At 36.1% G+C, this 19,378-nt stretch overlaps 1 long non-coding RNA gene across 3 annotated transcripts in view; it reads left to right on the forward strand.

Moving 5' to 3' along the window:
• The window catches only part of LOC105072337 (uncharacterized), a 41,864-nt gene extending 25,864 nt beyond the window's left edge, over nt 1-16,000 (forward strand). For all 3 annotated transcript variants that reach the window (XR_835618.3, XR_012507732.1, XR_012507735.1), the window contains exon 3: nt 13,448-16,000. This is a non-coding gene — a long non-coding RNA (uncharacterized LOC105072337). The remainder of the gene's footprint in view (nt 1-13,447) is intronic.
• Nucleotides 16,001-19,378: the final 3,378 nt, after the last annotated feature.

Raw genomic sequence — 19,378 nt, forward strand, 5'->3', positions numbered from 1 at the left:
GAGATGATGGGTGTTTATATTGATGTTACCATACTTCGTGTTAAAAAGCGTACAGTACACTCAGAAATGAAGGCTCCAGGAAGGAGAGCTTAGAGTAAAGTTATAAATTACAAAGGATATGGAATTCTGATTCTCAAGATTTCATATGCCACCACCCTTCTCAAAGTGTCAGTCACTTTACAAAACTAAAAGCCAGTTCTGACTTGCAAGAAACAAAAGGTTGATTCTGCCAGGGCTTGATTTCCCTGCTCCCTCAGACTCTTCCATTTGCTTTCACTACCTACCTCTCTCATGGGACCTGGTCTCCACTAGTTTTGCATGTAGTCCTGACTTGAACTTTGGCTGTCCTTTGTTGACAAGTTGTATCACATCCTGACAAGCCTGATGGCTGTTCCAGTTAGCTAATGCTGTATAACACACTTCCCTAAAACTTAGTGGCATAAAACATTTTATTATGCTCACAGATTCTGTGGGTTATGAGTTTAACAAAGGGTACAGAATGGCTCTGCTCTGCTCCATGATGTCTGGGGTCTCAGTTGAGATGACTCAGATGTCTGGGAATGACTCAAATGGCTGAGGGCTGCAACAGGTTGGGCTGAAGAACCCACTTGCAAGATGATTTCTCAATTAATATGCCTGACCTCTTGGCTGGGATGGCTGGAAAGCTGGGCTCTGCTGGCACTGTCTACCAGAGTGCCTACACCTACATTCTCCAGCATGGCAATGCCAGGGGATTGAGTAACAAGGGAAATTTTGCTCTGAGGATGTAGATGAATCCAGAATGGGAAACTCTCCACATCTGGCTTGGTGCTATTGCAAGTCAATATCATGTGGGAGGAAGATAACTGTTTTTGATTAAATAAGACTAAAAGGACATAATAAGACATACACTTATTATTATTATTATTATTATTATTATTATTATTATTATTATTATATAGTGAGTTTAATGTGTCAGTTTCTGGTGTACAGCATAATGTCCCAGTCATACACACACACACACACAAACACACATATTTGCTTTCATATTCTTTTTTATTAAAGGTTGTTGCAAGATACTGAATATAGTTCCCTGTGCTATACAGAAGAAATTTGTTTTTTATCTATTTTTATATATAGAGGTTAACATTTGCAAATCTCAAACTCCCAAATTTATCCCTTTGCACTCCCTTTCCTCTGGTAAACATAAGATGGTTTATTGAGACATACATCTTGATTAACTCTTAATTGGAATAAAAGAATATAAAAGAGAAATTTGAGGATGATTGGGAAAGTTTGAACATTGAATAAAAGCCAATATTAATGAATTATTGCTCATTTAGAAATGAAAAATAATAAATGTAATCATCATCATAATAAGTATAATTTATAATTTAATAATTTTTTCCAGTGTGCTTGTATGTACATAATCATTTTACCACATTTGCTTTAGTAATGGTTATATCTAGATCATGTGTGGAGAATATAGAAGGAATAATTACAGTCTTCTTTCCATTTTTGTGTGAGCTTAAAATTTGTAATTAATTTGTAAAAAATGTACCTCATTGCATTTTTTATTGTAGTAAAATATGCATAACATAAAATTGATGATTTAACTATTTTAAAGTGTACAGTTAAGTGGCATTAAGTACATCCACTGTGTTGTATATCTCATTGTGTTCTTAATCGAATTTATATTAAGGTAAAATTAATATACAAAAAAATGCACTTTTTTGTATGTAAATTGTACATACATGTATGATGGAATTAGTTTTGAAAAATATATACTCCCATGTAACCACCAATGCATCAAAATGTAAATTTTCTTCATGTCCCTTTGCAGTCAGTCACTCCTTACCACCACCTTATGCAGCGATCACTGACCTTATTTCTATTACTATAGCACAGATCTACACCTCAAAATAAATGGAATCACATAGTATTTACAATTCTGAGTGTACCCTTTTATTCACTCAACCTTTTTTTAGATTGGTCTATGCTGTTGCAAGTATCAGAAATTTGTTCCTTTTACTTGCTGAGTGGTCATCTACTGCATGAATGAATATACAACAATTTGTTTATCCATTTATCTGTAGATAAAGATTTGGGCTGTTTTCAGTTTGTGGCTCTTATGAATTGTGAATAAAATAGCTAAGAATGTTCATATACAGAACTTTTTGTAGACAGCTGTTTTCATTTCTCTAAGTTATATGGTAAACGTATGTTTTACTTGATAAGAAACCACTGCTTTTCTAATGTAGTTGTGCCATTTTCCATCTCTAACAACAAAGTAGGAATGTTCTCACGCCATGTAGCCATTCTGGTGTCTATGAAGTGGTGTTCTCCATGATTTAATTTTTATTTCCCTTATTATTAATGATGCTGAGTATAATTTCATGAGTTGATTGAACATTCATATACCTTTGTGAAGTATCTATTCATATTTCTCCCTTTAAACAAAATAAGATTATTTGTCTTCTTAATCTTGAGTTGTTAGTGTACTGACGTGTGGATCTAATTCTGCATTTTCTATTCTGACCTACTGACTCATATGACTAACCTCCTGCCAAGACCACACTGCCTTGATTTTTATAGCCAAATATGTCTTGAAATCAAGTAGTTTAAGTCTCCAATTTTGTTCTTTTTTTGCCAAAATTGCTTTGGCTATTCAAGGTCTTTTATATTTCCAAATAAACTTTAGAAACAGCTTGTCAAACTCCACAAAATGGCCTGGTGGGGTTTTGACTGTGGTTGAATCAAGTCTATAGATAAATTTGGGAAGAACTGCCATCTTAATAATAATGAAACTTCCTGTCCATGAACTCCGATTTTTTTTTCTAATTTATCAGCATGTTTTGTCATTTTTTTAAACATTTTTTATTGAGTTATAATCATTTTACAATGTTGTGTCAAGTTCCAGTGTAGAGCACAATTTTTCAGTTGTACATGAACATATATATATTCATTGTCACATTTTTTTCTCTGTGAGCTACCATAAGATCTTGTATATATTTCCCTATGCTATGCAGTATAATCCTGTTTATCTGTTCTACATTTTGAAATCCCAGTCTGTCCCTTCCCACCCCCCGCCCCCTTGGCAACCATAAGTTTGTATTCTATGTCTATGAATCTGTTTCTGTTTTGTATTTATGTTTTGTTTGTTTGTTTGTTTTGTCATTTTCAATATGGAGATTTTAAATAGTTTGATGTTATTACACATTCTATTTTTTAAATGACATCTCATTGTGATTTTAGTTTTAATTTCCTAGATTGCTAATAAGAATAACCACCTTTTAATATGTTTTTGACCAATTATGTATTCTTTCATATTTTGATCAATTTTTATAGAGCTATTTTAGTTCTTTCTATTTTCTGAATACTAATTTTTTATCATCAGTGATATGTGTTACAAATAATATCTTCCAATCTGTGGCTTCTTCCTTTCACTTTCTTTGGGGGTATTATCTGGTTAATAGAAGTTTTTAATGTCATTATAATATGATATAAATATCTTTCCTTTATTGTTTATGCCTTTTGAGTCTTGTTTATAAAATTCTTCCTTTCCTTGTATTTTCTCCTAAAATGTTTATGTTTTCTCTTTCATATTTAAGTCCTTAACTTTCTTGGAATTAACTCATGCATATGGTACAAAGAAAGAATTCAATTTCATAGTTTTAAAAATCTGTATAACCAATTATTCCAGCATCATTTATTGAATTAGCCACTGTTGTCCCACTGATCTGTGAAGTAGACTTCATTGTGAATAAAATTTTCCTGTATTCATGGATTCATATCTGATTGTATTTGTTTTTTTATTCCTGAACTAAACTACATTGTCTTAATTACTATAGCTTTATAATAAGTCTTATTATCTAGAACAACTTTTCTAACCATGTTCTTCTTTCAAAGAATCTTAGCTCTTCTCAGCTCTTTGCTCTTCCATAAAAATGTTAGAATCAGCCTGTCAAGTTCCATGAAAACCTTGTTGGGATTTGACTGGAATAACATTGACTTTATAGATTATTTTGGGAATAATTGACTTCTTTATAAGAGTGAGCCTTTCTGTCCATTAACCATGTCTTATTTTCAATCTCATCTTCTGATCTTCATCAAGCAAATCATCAGGCCCAGAGGAGAAATTCAACATATTTTGTTGAATGGCTTGATTAATTGTTGAGTGGGGTAAACCTACCTAGGCACCTCTGGGAGCTCTTTGCCACTGCATTGCTACCAGGCAGTCTTATTTGCAATGAAATATCTCCAAGATTTCCTAACAGGGATTTAGTGACCCAGAGAACAGACACAAGGCAGGAGGAAAGGCGAGGGTAAGGGTTTCCAGGTGATGCCCACAGAAGTTTGTTGCAATACAGCGTTTGTTGACTACCCCCAGCTGGGCTTTGTGCGTTATCTATGGAGCACAACCCGTCTCAGCAGGCACAACCAGTTCAATCACGGTGTGTTTAATATTAACAGAGGAAAGGATGATGGTGGGGGAGGGGGTACTGTCAAAACCATTTTAAACAAAGTGGAAGTCTTCCACTGTGATTAATATTCAGGAAAACTGATAGAATCACTTTTATTTGTACTCTGGTGAGAAGGTAACCAAGTAAAGTGTTCACCTTAACCCCATGACAAATTGAGTTTTTACAGGTTTTAATACAGTGAAGCTTTAAGAACGGATTAGTAAACTTACTGCTTAACATTTTGTGTCAACAAATAGTTTGAACTCATGAATTTTCCTACTAGACTCTGGTTTATGACATGAACAATGTAACAAAAGCATTAAAAAAAACAAACAAACAAAAATACCCATACAATCTGCACATCAGAAAAAGGAGCTGTCAAATGTGTGATCACTTAAGAGAACGCTCTCCCCCTATTAAAACTGTTAATGGCTTAGGAAAAATTACAACATAAAGGAGGCAACAGAAGTGTATTCACTTCGGAGCATTTTTAGTCTTCAATCTTGGAGATGATCACTATACTAGTTAGGAGCTGCCTAACATTCTGAAATGAGAAATGTTTATTTCTGATTTTAATCCTCCTCCATTTAAGAAGAGAGGGTAACGTGCTGTTTTTCCACAAGGCTGTATGCAGAAACTTTATATGGAGAACTCAGTGTCTCCTTTTACTACGGGCAGTCTTGCAGGGAGTGGATGGAGAGCAGACCGATGGCTCGGGTTGGTCCCCCTTCTTCAAATCTTGAACCTCCCATAACCCACACATATCCCAAAACTTCAAAATCTCTCGTCACAGCAGACCTTACTGATTTCTCCTGCTGCTTGATTTCATATTGATCTCTGAGGGTTTTGCTCAGAAAAAGGAAACCATTAGGAAAGTGCTGACTTGGAAGGAAAACGGGGATAAGAAAAGGATGTTTACCCAGTAGAGGAGGAAACCAGGCTCAGTGATAAACTGACAAAGGGAAATGGTGCCTCTGGTTAATCTGGCCAACTGACTCTGCCGTAAACACTTCCTGCCCTTTTCTGAGAAACCATAATTAACCTGAAAATTTACTTGGATAGACTGAAAAGTGAATCAGAAATCTCATCACAATTGGGGATCAAGGCTCTTAGCAGCAGTGATCTACCCCCAAAGCGCTTCACCAACCAGCACCCATCAGCCTTAGAAGACATTTTCATCAGGCTCATGTGCCCATAAATTCTAAATTCCTCACCCGCTACTACTCATATCATCATCCCTCGACATATAGATAGCCCTGTGTTAAAATAACTCAGAGTACACTATGGAAATTTAAGATAAACAAATAAATGCATCAAGAGGTAATAATTCACAACACAGAGGTGACATCCGAAGATTCTCTTTAGTAAAACAGAATTCCTAGGAGGAAGTGGCCTTGCTGCAACTTCAAACGTCCCAATGTTAAGGAGGACACAGAGGATTTCCCTGAATGAACTGATATACACACCACTCCCTCAAGAGCACAGCCTGAATGTGACAGGATAGATAAGTGTGCCAAACCCAGTGATTGTTTATCCTCTGTGAATAGAGGTGAGACCCCCACCCGCACCCAACACACACTCATACTTCGCCTTTCACCTGGCTCCTTCCAACGTTCCAGATGGCTAAGCAGGAGAAGTTAGTCTATAATTAGGTAGAGCCTAACTTAACAAATCTAATACAAAAATATCTCTAAAACTGAATCTTTCTTCCTCAACTCAATTACTACTGCTTTTGTCTTCACCTTCCGGGACTCATGATCTCCAGTCTGGTCTTTCAACATCAAAATTGCCAGCAAGTGACCTTCATACAGTGCCAGGCTGATGTTATTCTACCTGCTTAGAAGATTTTTTGGCCTCCCATCACCAAAAGAAGACATTCAAACACTCCACCAGCTCTTGCCATATCCAACCTCATCTCTGCTCTTTTCTCTTACATATGTTTCTCCCCAATCATGTTAAACCTTGCCTTTTCAGCCCATTTATCCTTTTTCGACTTTGTACCTGCTCTAAACTCTTACTGGAATGTAGCAAGTTCCTTCTTATCTTTTAAGACCAAGTTCAAATGTTATCTCCAAAACACAAAATTCCTTAGCTCTCTGGCAACCTAAAGCATATTTTATTAATTTTATGGGAACAATTATTACATTAAGGAAAATTATGTGTGTTGTGTCTACCTTTTTTCTAGATAAATGTTTTCTGGATGATGGTAATGTTCTTCTGTGTTGTCCAATAAGATAGCTACTAGTTACATGTAGCTATTAAGCACTTGAAATGTGATTAATATTACTAAAGAACTGAATTTTTAATTTATTTTTATTTTATTTAGAGTAATTTAAATTAAAAAAAATTTGAAGCCACACATGGCTAGTGGCTGCTAAATTGGACAGCACAGTTCCTGCATAATAGTTGATGGTCAATACATTTTTGTTGAATGGATAAATGGATGAGTGGACATAATGTCACTGTTTTATACTTCAGGACTTTGTAACATATATAGTTGTTATATACGTCTTCTAGCCTAGGAAGAACACAAGGTTTCTCAAATGTATCTAAGAGACATCCAAAAACCATAGTGCTAATTTCAGAACACAATGAAATTGATATATTTAATTTAGGTTTATAAATCAGGAATCAGAAAATGTTACCATATTATATCCCCCAAATAATACATAGAGTATTTTAAAGATCACATTTTATCAGGATAAATCTTTTTACCAAATTAATGAGAAAGTTGAAACTGATCGTTTGAACAAAAAACCTTGGTATCAGATATTTGATGATTACATGTTTGTTTCCAGGACTGCACTCAGGGTCCTGCTGTGTTTCATCTTGAGGAAACGTGGTTGGAGTATTGAGTTTACCTGCGAGTGACGGTGGAGGTGGGAAGTTGGAGAATAAAGGAATAAGAAATGTCAGCAGCAGTAATAAATCACCCCTAAAATTTCATAGCATGATAAATCTTAATAAAGCTTTATCACTTACTCATGTCATAGTCTGATGTAAGTTGGGGATCTCTCCATAGAGGCTCTCTTCCAAAAGGTGGCTCTGGAATACAGAATCCTCCATCCTGTGACTATCATCATTCATCATTAACACTTTGGCCTCTGCTCTCACTATGGAGGGGAACACAGTGTGTGGGAAGGCACATGAGATACTTAATTACTTCAGCCTGGAAGTGGCCCCCTTTTGTGCTTACATTCCACTGGCCAGACCTAATCATGGGTCCAAGGTAACTACAAGGAGACTGGGAGATAGGGAGAAGCATGCAGGTATTAGTGAGTTCCAGTGGTCTCTGTCACAGTGCTTAAGGCAATAGCCAAATTCATCAAAATTACCCTTTACAATCTTTTTTTAAGAATTTTGAGTAGATCTGAAATAGTTGGCTTGTGTCAGTGGCTATATTGAAGAAATAATATCCATCTTTAGACAATGGATAATACTTAGCCAGGGGAGAAGCTCATGTCTCAGAGAGATAACTGAAGACCAGCAAAGGATACAACAGATTCACATCTTGGTTCTCATGTTCACTGGGAGGGTCATAACTCCCTACATATCTCTCTCAATAAATGTGCATTTTTAATGACACTGCACTATAATAGGAATAGATGAGGTGCAATGGTACCTTCTTTTGTTGTAGCTGGGACATCAGGGACATTTTTGTCTCTTAACTGATCAGGTTACTACTTTAAAATATCTTAAATCTCTACTACACTTGCATTCCAATGTCCCTTCCCTTTATTACTGAAGACAGGGAGTATGCTGTTGCCTGGACTGGGTCACAATTTCCATTTTCCAGAGAAAACACTCCCTCATTGAAAGCAGTTTGGCATGCAGACATGAACAGCATTGTAAATCATTCCTCATAGAATCATCCATCATGAAATAATTCTCTGAGAGAAAGTTTTCCAGTGTGGAAAAACAACTCAATAGAACTTTTTCTTCATTTGAATACCAGAATTCTTGCTTCCTTTTTTGTGGCTGTAATTTTGTCATGACTAAGGAAGACAGTAAGGTCTTTGTTATGCAGGATCAAATTTATCGTATTCATATTTACTAAAAATCAGTGTGTCTGCCAAGCAAGCGAGACTATGAACCAGATAATATCATGCTGCCAGTAAGTCAAAGGGAATGTGTGAATCTGAGAAACAGCTGCTACTTCAACTCTCAACTGAATACTGACTCACCCGTTGCCAGACCTCAGTTGGTCAACAGCTGTGTGTGTGCAGCAGCAGAATATTAAGGAAGTTTTCTACAAGCTCAAATTATAGAAAACAGTTAAGCTTTCATAAGCCTGGATTTTATGAAGTTTACTGTTAGTAACATCATTGAAACACATTCATGAATCTGTGAGGCATTCTTCTCATCTCCATTTTCTGGCTGTAATTAATACAGACACACCAGCCCAGAGTTGAGGTTTCCAAATTACTTGGGCCCTGACACCATTCTCCCAAATAAGCAGGCATTTTGCCCAATTTCTATCCACATCTGCCAATACGTTTCATTTCTAGGTATAATATTTATCCAAATAAGTTCCTGTGACACCCTGTTATAGACTGTATGTTTGTGTCCCCCTAAAAATTCGTATATTGAAGCCTAAATCCTCAATCTAACAGTATTTAGAAGTGAGGCCTTTTGGGAATTAATTAGGTCGTGAGGGTGGAGTTCTCATGAATAGGATTAGCGACATTATAAGAAGAGACAGAAGGGAGGTGATTACTCTCTCTTCATCATATAAGGACCCAGTGAGAAGACAGCCATCTGCAAACAAGGAAGAGGACCCTCCCCAGATCTGAAGACCATGATCGCACCCTGATCTCAGACTTCCCAGCTTCCAGAACTGTGAGAGATAAATTTCTATTGTTTTAGTCACCTGGTCTGTGGCATTCTGTTATAGCAACCCCGGCTGCTATGTTTGCTCCTTGCTGGGTCTTGCAATAAATGCTGCACTTTCCTCCACCACAACCCAGTGTTAGTAGTCCAGCTTTACTGAACACAGGCAAGCAGACCTAAGTTTGGTTCGGGAACAAAACTAAATTCAGCAATATACAAAGTATATACATGATCAAATGAAATTTATTCCAGGGAAGAAAGATTGGTTTAACATTTGGAAATCAATCAATGCAATTTAGCACATCCACAGAGAAAGGAAGGGAAATAATATGACTATCTTAAAAGATCTCCTGTCCCCTAAAAAAAATCTGCAAAAACACAACACTCATTCATAATTAAAAAATAATAACTCTCAGAAAACTGTAAATGGAAGAGTGAATGCTTTCCAACTAAAATCAAGCACAAGACAAAGAAATCCACTCTTCCAAGTTCTATTCAACATTGTACTAATGCAATAAAGGAAGAAAAGAAAAAATAAATGAAAGGCATACATCAGAAAGGAAAAAATAAAATTGATCATGATTCTGTAGACAAAAAATCCCTGATAGTCTACAATAAAAGCAATTAGAACTAGTAAGTGAGTCTATCAAGGTCACAGAATACAAAACCAATACACAAAATAAACAAAAATCAATTATATTTTCATATACTAGCAACAAATAACTGGATATTGGAATTTATTTAAAAAAATGCCAATTTAAAAAAATGCCAATTATAATATTTAAAACATGAAATACTGAAGAATAAATATAACAAAATCTCTATAAGATGTCCTGAAAATTCAATACCATTTGATCCAGCAATTCTACTTCTAGATATATACCCAAGAGAAATGAGAACATACCCACACCAAAAAGTGTACATAAGCATTCAAACATAGCAGCATTATTTATAATAGTCAAAAAGTGGGAATAACCCAAATGCCTTTCAATTGATAAGTGGGTGAATAAAATGGGTTTCTATCCATACAATGGAATATTATCCCACAATAAAAATGGATGAAGTACTGATATATGCTACAATATTGGTGAAGATTGAAAACATTACGCTAGGGAAAATAAGCCAGTCACAAAAGGTCACAGGTTATGAGTCCATTTACATGAAATGTTCATAATATGCAAATCTATAAAGAGAAAGTGGATTATTGTTTGCCTAGAAGGGAGGTGTAAGAGATAAGGCTGAACTGAGAGTAGAGAGTGACTGCTAATGATTACAGGTTTCTTTTAGGAAGAATGAAAATATTCTAAAATTAGATTGTGGTGATATTTGCACTAGAATATCATTGACTAGCACTCTACAATCAGTGAATTGTATGGTATATAAATTATATCTCAGTAAAGCTATTTAAAAATCACAGGAGAAATTTTTTTCTTAACATTGGGATAGGCAAAAAAATTCTTAAAAGGTTACAGAACATATAAAGAAACTACAAAAGAAAAAGTTATAAATTGGACTCCATCAAAAGTTTTAAGTTTTGCTCTTCAAAAGACACCATTGAGAAAATAAAGTGGCAAGCCAGAGGTTCGGAGAAAATATTTATGATGCATATATCTGAAAAATGACTTGTATTTGTTATGTATAAAGAACTCTTACAACTCAATAATAAGACAAACAACCCAATTTAAAAACAAGCAAAACACACAGACATTTATAACAGCTTTATTCATAATTTCCGAAATTTGGAAGCAACTAAGATACTCTTCAGTAGAAACGGATACTGTGTTACAACCAGATAATGGAACATTATTCAGCCTTAAAAAGAAATAATGATCAAATCATGAAAAGCCATGGTGGAATCATAAATGCATACTACTAAGTGAAAGAAGCCACTCTGAAAATGCTACATGCTGTATGATTCCAACTATATGACATTCTGGAGAAAACAAAACTACAGAGACAGTAAAAAGATCAGAGATTCCAAGGGGCTGGGGTAGGGTATTACTAGGTGGAGCAGAGAGGATTTTTAGGGCAATGAAAACACACTGTATGATACTATAGAAAGGATGCCCTGTACATTATTGTACATTTGTCCAAATCCATAGAATGTACAGCACCAAGAGTGAACCATCATGGAAACTATGGACGTTGGATGATTCTGATGTGTCAGTTTGTTTCACTAATTGTAACAAATGTATCACACTAGTGGTGGTGTTGATAATGGAGAAGGCTATGCATATGTGGGAACAGAGGGTATATGAGAAATCTCTGTACTTTCCTCCTTAATTTTGCTTAAAAAGATTAAGTCATTTTTTTTTTAATGAGCAAAAGATTAGGGACTTCACAAAAGAATATATACAAAGAGCCATTATGCACACTTAAGAAGTTCAACCTCATTGGCCAATTAGGAAAACGTAAATCAAAACCAAGATGAAATCTCACTTCACACACACTAAAATAGCAAAAGGAAAAAGACTGAAAATAAGTATTGGCAAGGACGTGGAGTACCTGGAACTCTCATATGCTGCTTGTGGAAATATGAAATGGTTCAACTACTTTGGAAAAGTAGTTGAACATTTTCTTAAAAAGTTAAATTTTCCCTTACCACTTGGCCCATAAATTCTACTTCTAGGTATTTACTCAAGAAAAATAGCCATATATGTCCAAAAAAGATACACAATGTTAATGTACACAATGTTCATAACAGATTTATTCATAATAGTCAAATACTGGAAAAGTCTCAAGTGGTCACCAACAAATAGCTGGATAAATAAATTGTGTTATATCCTTAGAATGGAATATTACTAAGCAATGAAAAGAAACAAGCTACTGATGCAGCAAGCAACATGAATGCTTGCATGGGCTAAGACTGTCCTGAGTCTTGGCCTCCAGCAATACCTACTTACCTAAGAAGCCTTCAGCTGCTGCACACATTAGACTAGCAGTTCCCTTTGAGGGAAAATGTTACACAGAAAGCCTTGTGGGTGTAATGGTCACCAGATCCCCATCATCACACCTAACACTGTGCTGCTGCAGAGATGCCCACTCTCACGTTTTTGTTTTGTTTTGCTTTACTTTGATTTGGACTTTTGTTTGTTTGTTTTTGAGGATGGGTCAGCAATTTAACTCAAAACTTGATTTTTTCCTGTCATAACTCAGGACTTAGTATTTTTATCCACTAGTATGAGCTTTACCTCTAACTAGCTTTTTACCTTACTGCTAGGTTTTACACTTCCAATCTTTAAAACTATGTATCATTTCCATTTATGGGAATTACTGCTTTTTTGTTAGTTATTTAATTCACTGGATTTGGTTCTTGAGATTAGGTGCAAGAAATGACATATTCATACTGGTCTCACTAGTCAAATCTGAACAATGCCTTTTTTTCCTTCATTGAGGAGAGAGTCGGGGTGGAAATGGGTGGGTAGTAATAGTTTGCTCCTAAAAACCTTTTTTTTTTTCAGTTTATATAAGTGATATTTGTTCGTTATTTTAAAAAAGTGTATTTTTCTCTAACCATCCATCTTTCTTCACATATTGGAAGCAATCTTTCCTGTGGATCATGTATCAAAAGTGATTCAGGTGGAACTAATTCCAAGCACAGATTTTCTCTGATCCTTCCATTGTTAAGAACAAAGGAGAGTATATGTCCATTAGACCAAGGTGGGCATGTGACACAAACAAGATAATCACAGACCTACAGAGGGGTTTGATAAATATCCATCAGAAAAGCAAAAAATAAATTTAGCTCTGGTTTAGAGAGCTGTAAGAATCATGGAAGTAGACGTCTTTTTCAGCCATCTTCTCTGGTCTCACCTTTGCTCTAAATAATTGAAATGCATAAAGCTTCTTTTATCACTTATTAAACTTTTTAATCTGCCTGTTCTTATGCCAGGAACACTCTGTTTTAATTACCATAATTTTTAAAATCTATTTTTCTTTGGGGGGGGTGGTAATTAGGTTTATTTATTTATTTATTGAATGGAGGTACTGGGGATTGAACCCAGGACCCTGTGCATGCTAGGCACGCACTCTACGGCTGAGCTATACCCTCCCCCTAATTACTATAATTTTATAATATGTTTCATCATCTGGTAATGCTAGCTGTCAATCCCACCAATAACTTACTATTTTTTTTTAATTTGTTCTTGTTTTGTCTCGCTTGTTTGCTCTTTTAGATGATCATCACACAAGCAGGAAAAGCTAATACCTCTGAAAATTCACCAGCAGCAACAGAATAAGAAAAGGAGTGTAACAACAAGTTATAAACTTCAAAGTGTGGCTGTTGAGGAAGGAGACAAAAGATTCTGACAGAGCAAGGCACAGCTTCTAATCCCATTGCCCCCTCCTGCCCACCATGACCAAACCCAGGAAAGAAGTGGATTGGACAGATTCCTGAGATCGCTCACTAATACTCCCCAACCTGCGGTTAAACAGACTCAAGAAGTAAGCAAGCAGCCCAAGGAAACACTCCTCTGAGTATGGGCCCCATCTTCAAGGTCTCAGTAGAAACAGGAAGAGCCCCAGGGTTGTGTGAGGAATCCGGAGGTATCCCACCATAGAACAGGATGTATGGCCAACAAGGTGGATTAATTCCTGGTACGAGACAGTTAACATCATTTCAGAAAAGAGAGTAAAAACTCAGGTTACTCAACGAAGGCCACACAGCCCCCGGGGAGGTCTGCTCCTACTCTTTCTGCCCTCCGTCTCAGAAGAGTGAATAGAAAACATGACTTTAGCTCCATCCTGTTGCTTGGAGGTGAGACCTGTAAGTGTCAGGGATGGAAATAATGGAGAATTCATTCTCACTGTCTTAGTGAGAACTGAAGATCTTGAAAGACCTGCTCACATTCAATACAAGCAAGTTAGAATCAGTCGGGTAGACCACAGGAAAGAAAAAGAGAAACACAACATGCCAAAGAAGAGCCAAGAACACAGTCTGGGAGGAAAAAAGATATACACCAAGCAAACATTTTTAAAAATACTTCCTGCAAGTGCCTCTTCTGTGGAAGACTGACAAGAACATGAATAAAATAAGGCGCATCTCAAAGATAAGAGGTAAAGCAACAGAACATCCAGGACATTGTTAAGTAAGATTAATGAAAGCAGTCAGACTTGTTTTGTACCCAATTTTGATGAGGATGCATTTTTATGTTCTACTCTTTACTGTAATGCTGGATGTTGTTTTGAATGTGTTATACTTTATTATGTTAAGGAAATTGCATTCTATTTCTAATCCATAAAGTATTTTTAATAGCAAATGGTTGAACATTGACTCAACCTATTTCAGCTGGCATAAACAAGCTATTTTGTAAGATCTTTATTTTTCCTTGCATCACACTTACAAAGAACCTCAGTGCAGTCCTCCAAACTTGTCCACATGAGTGATGAGTGAGACGTTTCATCATACTTCCTTTTAACAACCAGACTTTCTGTCATATAGCAAATTCAATGACTCAGTTTTTCAAACGTAAGTTTTTCCACTACTGTTATTCACAGGATTGCTGCCATTAGGGCTACAGGTTGTATTAATACATTATTCTTCAAATGTCTTGAAACTAGAAAGAATAAAGGGCCAGGGAGTTGGGGTTCATTTTTTCTACAAGCATGAGCTGTAGAGTCAGGCAGCTCTGAGGATGAATCTTTGCTCTACAATGTACTAGTTGTAGCTTTGGATCATAACTTCATTTCTGTAAGCACCAGTATTCTTCTTATCTGAAATTGGGTCTATGCTATTTAACTTACAGGGTGTTATAAGGATTAAATGAAATAATGTATTTCAAGCAGGTACTTCAAAATGATAATTATTATTATTATCATGATTTTTAAAAAGTATTGTGTCTGGCACATAATATATACTCAATAAAAATTTACTGAATGAATGAATGATCTCTAGAACTAATCCAAAGATGGAATAGGAAGTTTCTGCCCATAAGAGATTTCCAAGCTAAGAAATTAAGTGTCAATAAAATAAATATAAATGAAACTTGAATCCTAGGTTTGATTTCATGGGGTATAATGACTTAATTCTGTTATCTTATTAATAAGTATTCTTCCTAACAAGAACTCAGTCTGGTACCTGGGCACAGTTGTAGACTAATTTCTGACTTCTTGTTCCCTTTGGATACGAATAGTAGAAATCAACTCAAGCCAGCTTAAGTTAAAAGAGAAAATTGTACAAAAATCTGGGAACTGGTGTTTCATGTGACCCGTGGGCAACTGAATGCCAAGAAGGACTGGAACCAAAAAGTGGAAAGCTTCTGAGAAACAGATTTCTCTCTCTCTCAGACTTACAGTTTTGTTTCTCTCTAATCTTGTTTTTTTCTCCACAATTGGGCTTCCTCTATCTCTAGACTACAGGGCAGTAGGTGGCCACCCCTGAAACTCAAAGCTACATATTTTGCTTCCATCCCAATTCATATTCCTGGAGGAACTCTGGATGGCCCAGCTTGGATCAAGCACACGCCTGGATCCATTCAATGGCTTCTAGGAGAAAGGGATCAGATTGGACCACAGGGCTGCCTGAAGGGGTGGCCCGCAACGAATGGAGAAATGGAAGAGCAGCCAGAAGTTGTCTGCTTCACCCAGTCACAGACTGACCCTTAACCTGTTTACGGCCCTAAGTCTAACCACAAACTGAGCTGCACATAAATCTTAATCCTAGCCCTGGAATTCCACTTACACTGATCTTGTGAAACACGTATAACTAATAAAGTGAAGTGGTCTCTGCATTTTCATTGCTTCACTTATTTAGGGGGGAGATGTGGTCTTTACATAGTGAATTTCATTCAAAATCATGTTTACTTGCTGTAAAATACCTGAGTGAACACTAAAAAGATCAAAAGAAAGAAATCTAATTCTTTCCAAATCTTACTAAACACCAGTATATTTCCAAACATTCCTAAGCAAAGCACTGTATGAGTAAAATTTCTGAATTTGAAGGTAAATATTTCTGCTTTGATGCCTGTGGTGGAGTCATGCCGACTGCTTTATTCTCTGCACAGCAACTGATGTATTCTCATCAGTCACTCCAGGCACAGGAAAAATCAGAGACTAGGGTTATAATCAAGAATTTACTTGGTCCCAGACTCCCTTGATCAAGGAGTTCTTGATACCCACCAATTTCTTTGTTCAACAGTGGTCTGTCTCAAGATTGGGCTTATTTTCTTTGATTTCCATTAACTTCAGGGTAATTTATATGCCTTCTTGGGGCTCCTGCTATGTCTCAGTCCCTTCCCTTTTTTCTTCTTCAGAAGTATCATGGGACAGGGATGTCTGGTATTAGCCAAGGCAGAGTAAGCCAACTGTAGTCTACCTTTCCCACAGATGACAACCAAAAACTCTAGACAAAATGCAAAAACAAATACCTGAACAGCCTAAAAAGTAAATAATAGCAGGCAGATTAAAGACTAAAGTCAAAACTTGAATAACAACTCATAGCCTGAGTGAGCTTTACATGATTTTGGTTTTTTTTCTCTTTGTCTCATGGATTTGACCTGAAGGCAGGCCAAGTCCTGGAATTGTGTATTAGACACTGTTGGAAAAACTCCAGGGGAAATCACCTCTTACTAACCAGAAGACCAGGGAAAGCAACTCCTGCATGACACAGAGTAGAAGAGAAATCCCACTTTTTTTCACATTCACATTTCTCTTTTCTCTCCTAGCTCTGCCCTGAGATCAGCCCCAACCACTGGGCTGCATTGCCACAGCAGCAGTGGCAACATGAGCTAAAATTTGCCCCCTAAAATCATAGTCTCTCTCTGGCCAAGAAACCAGTGAAATGGACCAAGCTGTTCAAATAGTGTGGGATAATTCTTGCTACTTTCTTTCTTTTCTCTTGCTGCTTTAACCCAAAAGACAGCCTCAGTCACACAGGACAACACAATAGTCCAAGAAACTAAAACTCAGAGGAAACCTTAGCTTCTTGCCAATAAGAACCAGGAAAAGGAGGGTCCCTGGGGGCTGGAGAATACAGGGACATGCTAGAGAGGAAGGAGCTGGAAAAGGACATCTTCTAATTCTGTTTGGGATCCCACATAAGTCCCAGACTCAACCCCCAGAATAGACATACAGTACAGACCCAAAGAAGCATAGCAAAGCCTTCAAAAACTAAATGACTAAAGTCTCAGACTAAACTTTGAGTGGTGCCTGTGACAGATAGATACAAATAGCACAGCAAAGGCTTGAGACCCGAATTAGCATTGGAATCACCACCCTTAGAAGGTGAGACACAGCTTGGTCTCTGAACCTAGGCCAATCAGTCATGTGCTAACACAAGCAAGCAAAAATCCAACATCCCCTAAAGGATTTTAACAGAACTTGGAATTCCATAATATCCAAAATATTCTGGATACTATCCAAAATTACTCAATGCATAAAGAACCAGGAAAATCTGACTAATATTCAAGAGAAAAGATAGTCACCAGATGCCAACCCCAGTATGACCTCAAATGGAAACATGAACATTCTTGAAATAAATGGAATGATAAAAGTTCTCATCAGAGAAAGAGAATTTAAAAAAAAAAAAAAGCTAAATGAAAAAATTTTAACTGGAAGACACATATCTGAAATTAACAATTCATCAGATAGGCTTAATTGTAGAACGGAGATGACACAGGAAAGAGAACTTGAAGATAAATCAATAGAAATTATACAAGAAGAACAGAGAGGAAAAGATTGAAAGCACAACCCTAGAGGTTTGCCAATGTAACATTCACGTTATTGGAATCTCTGAAAGAAAAGAGAAAAACAAAATATATTTGAAGAAATAATGGCAGAAAACTTTCCAAATTTGGTGACAGATATGTTTATAGATTTAAGAAGCTCAATGAATCCTAAACAGGTTAAGTGCAAAGAAAACCACACCCAGACACATCATAATTAAACTGTTGAAAATCAAAGGTAAAGAAAATATCTTGAAAGCACCCAGAAGAAAAACGGATAAATTACACACAAGGAAAGCTATGACTGTAGGTATCGCGTCAGAAACCATGGCGCTCAGAAGACACTGAGACATCTTTAAGGTGCTGGGAGAAAAATAAGTAAGTAAATAAATAAAGTGTTGTAAGGAAAAAAACTGCCAACTCAGAATTCCATATACAGCAAAAATACCCTTCAGGAATGTAGGCAAAATAAAGACATTCTCAAATGAAAGAAAACTAAGAGAATTCACCACCAGCAGAATTGCTCTAAAAGAAATGCCTAAGAAAATTCTTTAGGATGGGGGGAAATTATACCAGAGGGAAACATAGAACTTAAGGAATGAAGAAAAAACAAAAGAAATAATGAATACACATATCTGGATAAATAGAGTATTTTTGTCCTCTTAAATTCTTTAAAATACGTATGATTTTTAAAATATGAATAATTTTGAAAAAATACAACATTGTAATATTTCATTGCATACAGATGTAACATATAAAATGACTATAATATAAAGGGAGTAGGATAAAGGACTCTGTATGGTTATAAGTGTCTATATTTTACTTGAAGTGGTAAAATAGTGCTTCCAAGTATACTGCGAAAAATTAGGTATATATGCTGTCATCCCTAGAGTAACTACTAAAAAGTATCACAAAGACATACATGCCAAAGAGCCAGTAAGTAAATATTCGATGATCCAAAAGAAGTCAAGAAAGACAATACAGCAGAGGGGGCATATAGAAAACAAACAGAATGGTAGCCTTAAATTTAACCATTGAAATTTTGTTAAATTTAAATTGTCTAAACAGCAATAAAAGAGAGACATTTTCAGACTGCATAAAATAAAAAGATCCCACCACACACAGTCTGTAAGAATACACATTTTAAATAGAATAATACAGAGTTAAAGTTACCTGATGGAAAAAGATACACTATGTAAACAGTGATCAAAAGAAAGGTAGAGTGCCTATAATAATAATTTCAGACAAAGTAGACTTCATAATAGGGAAAATTGCCAGAGAAGAAGAAAGACGTTATATAATGATAAAAGGGTAAATTCACCAAGAAGACATAATACTAAGTGTGTATGTATCTAACAAGAGAGCTCCAAAAATGAAGCAAAAGTTGACAGAATCAAAGAGAAATAGACGACTCCATGATTATACTTGAAGACATCATGTGAACAT

Source organism: Camelus bactrianus, chromosome 1 (genome assembly GCF_048773025.1).
Source record: "Camelus bactrianus isolate YW-2024 breed Bactrian camel chromosome 1, ASM4877302v1, whole genome shotgun sequence".
NCBI classification, from domain to species: Eukaryota; Metazoa; Chordata; class Mammalia; order Artiodactyla; family Camelidae; genus Camelus; species Camelus bactrianus.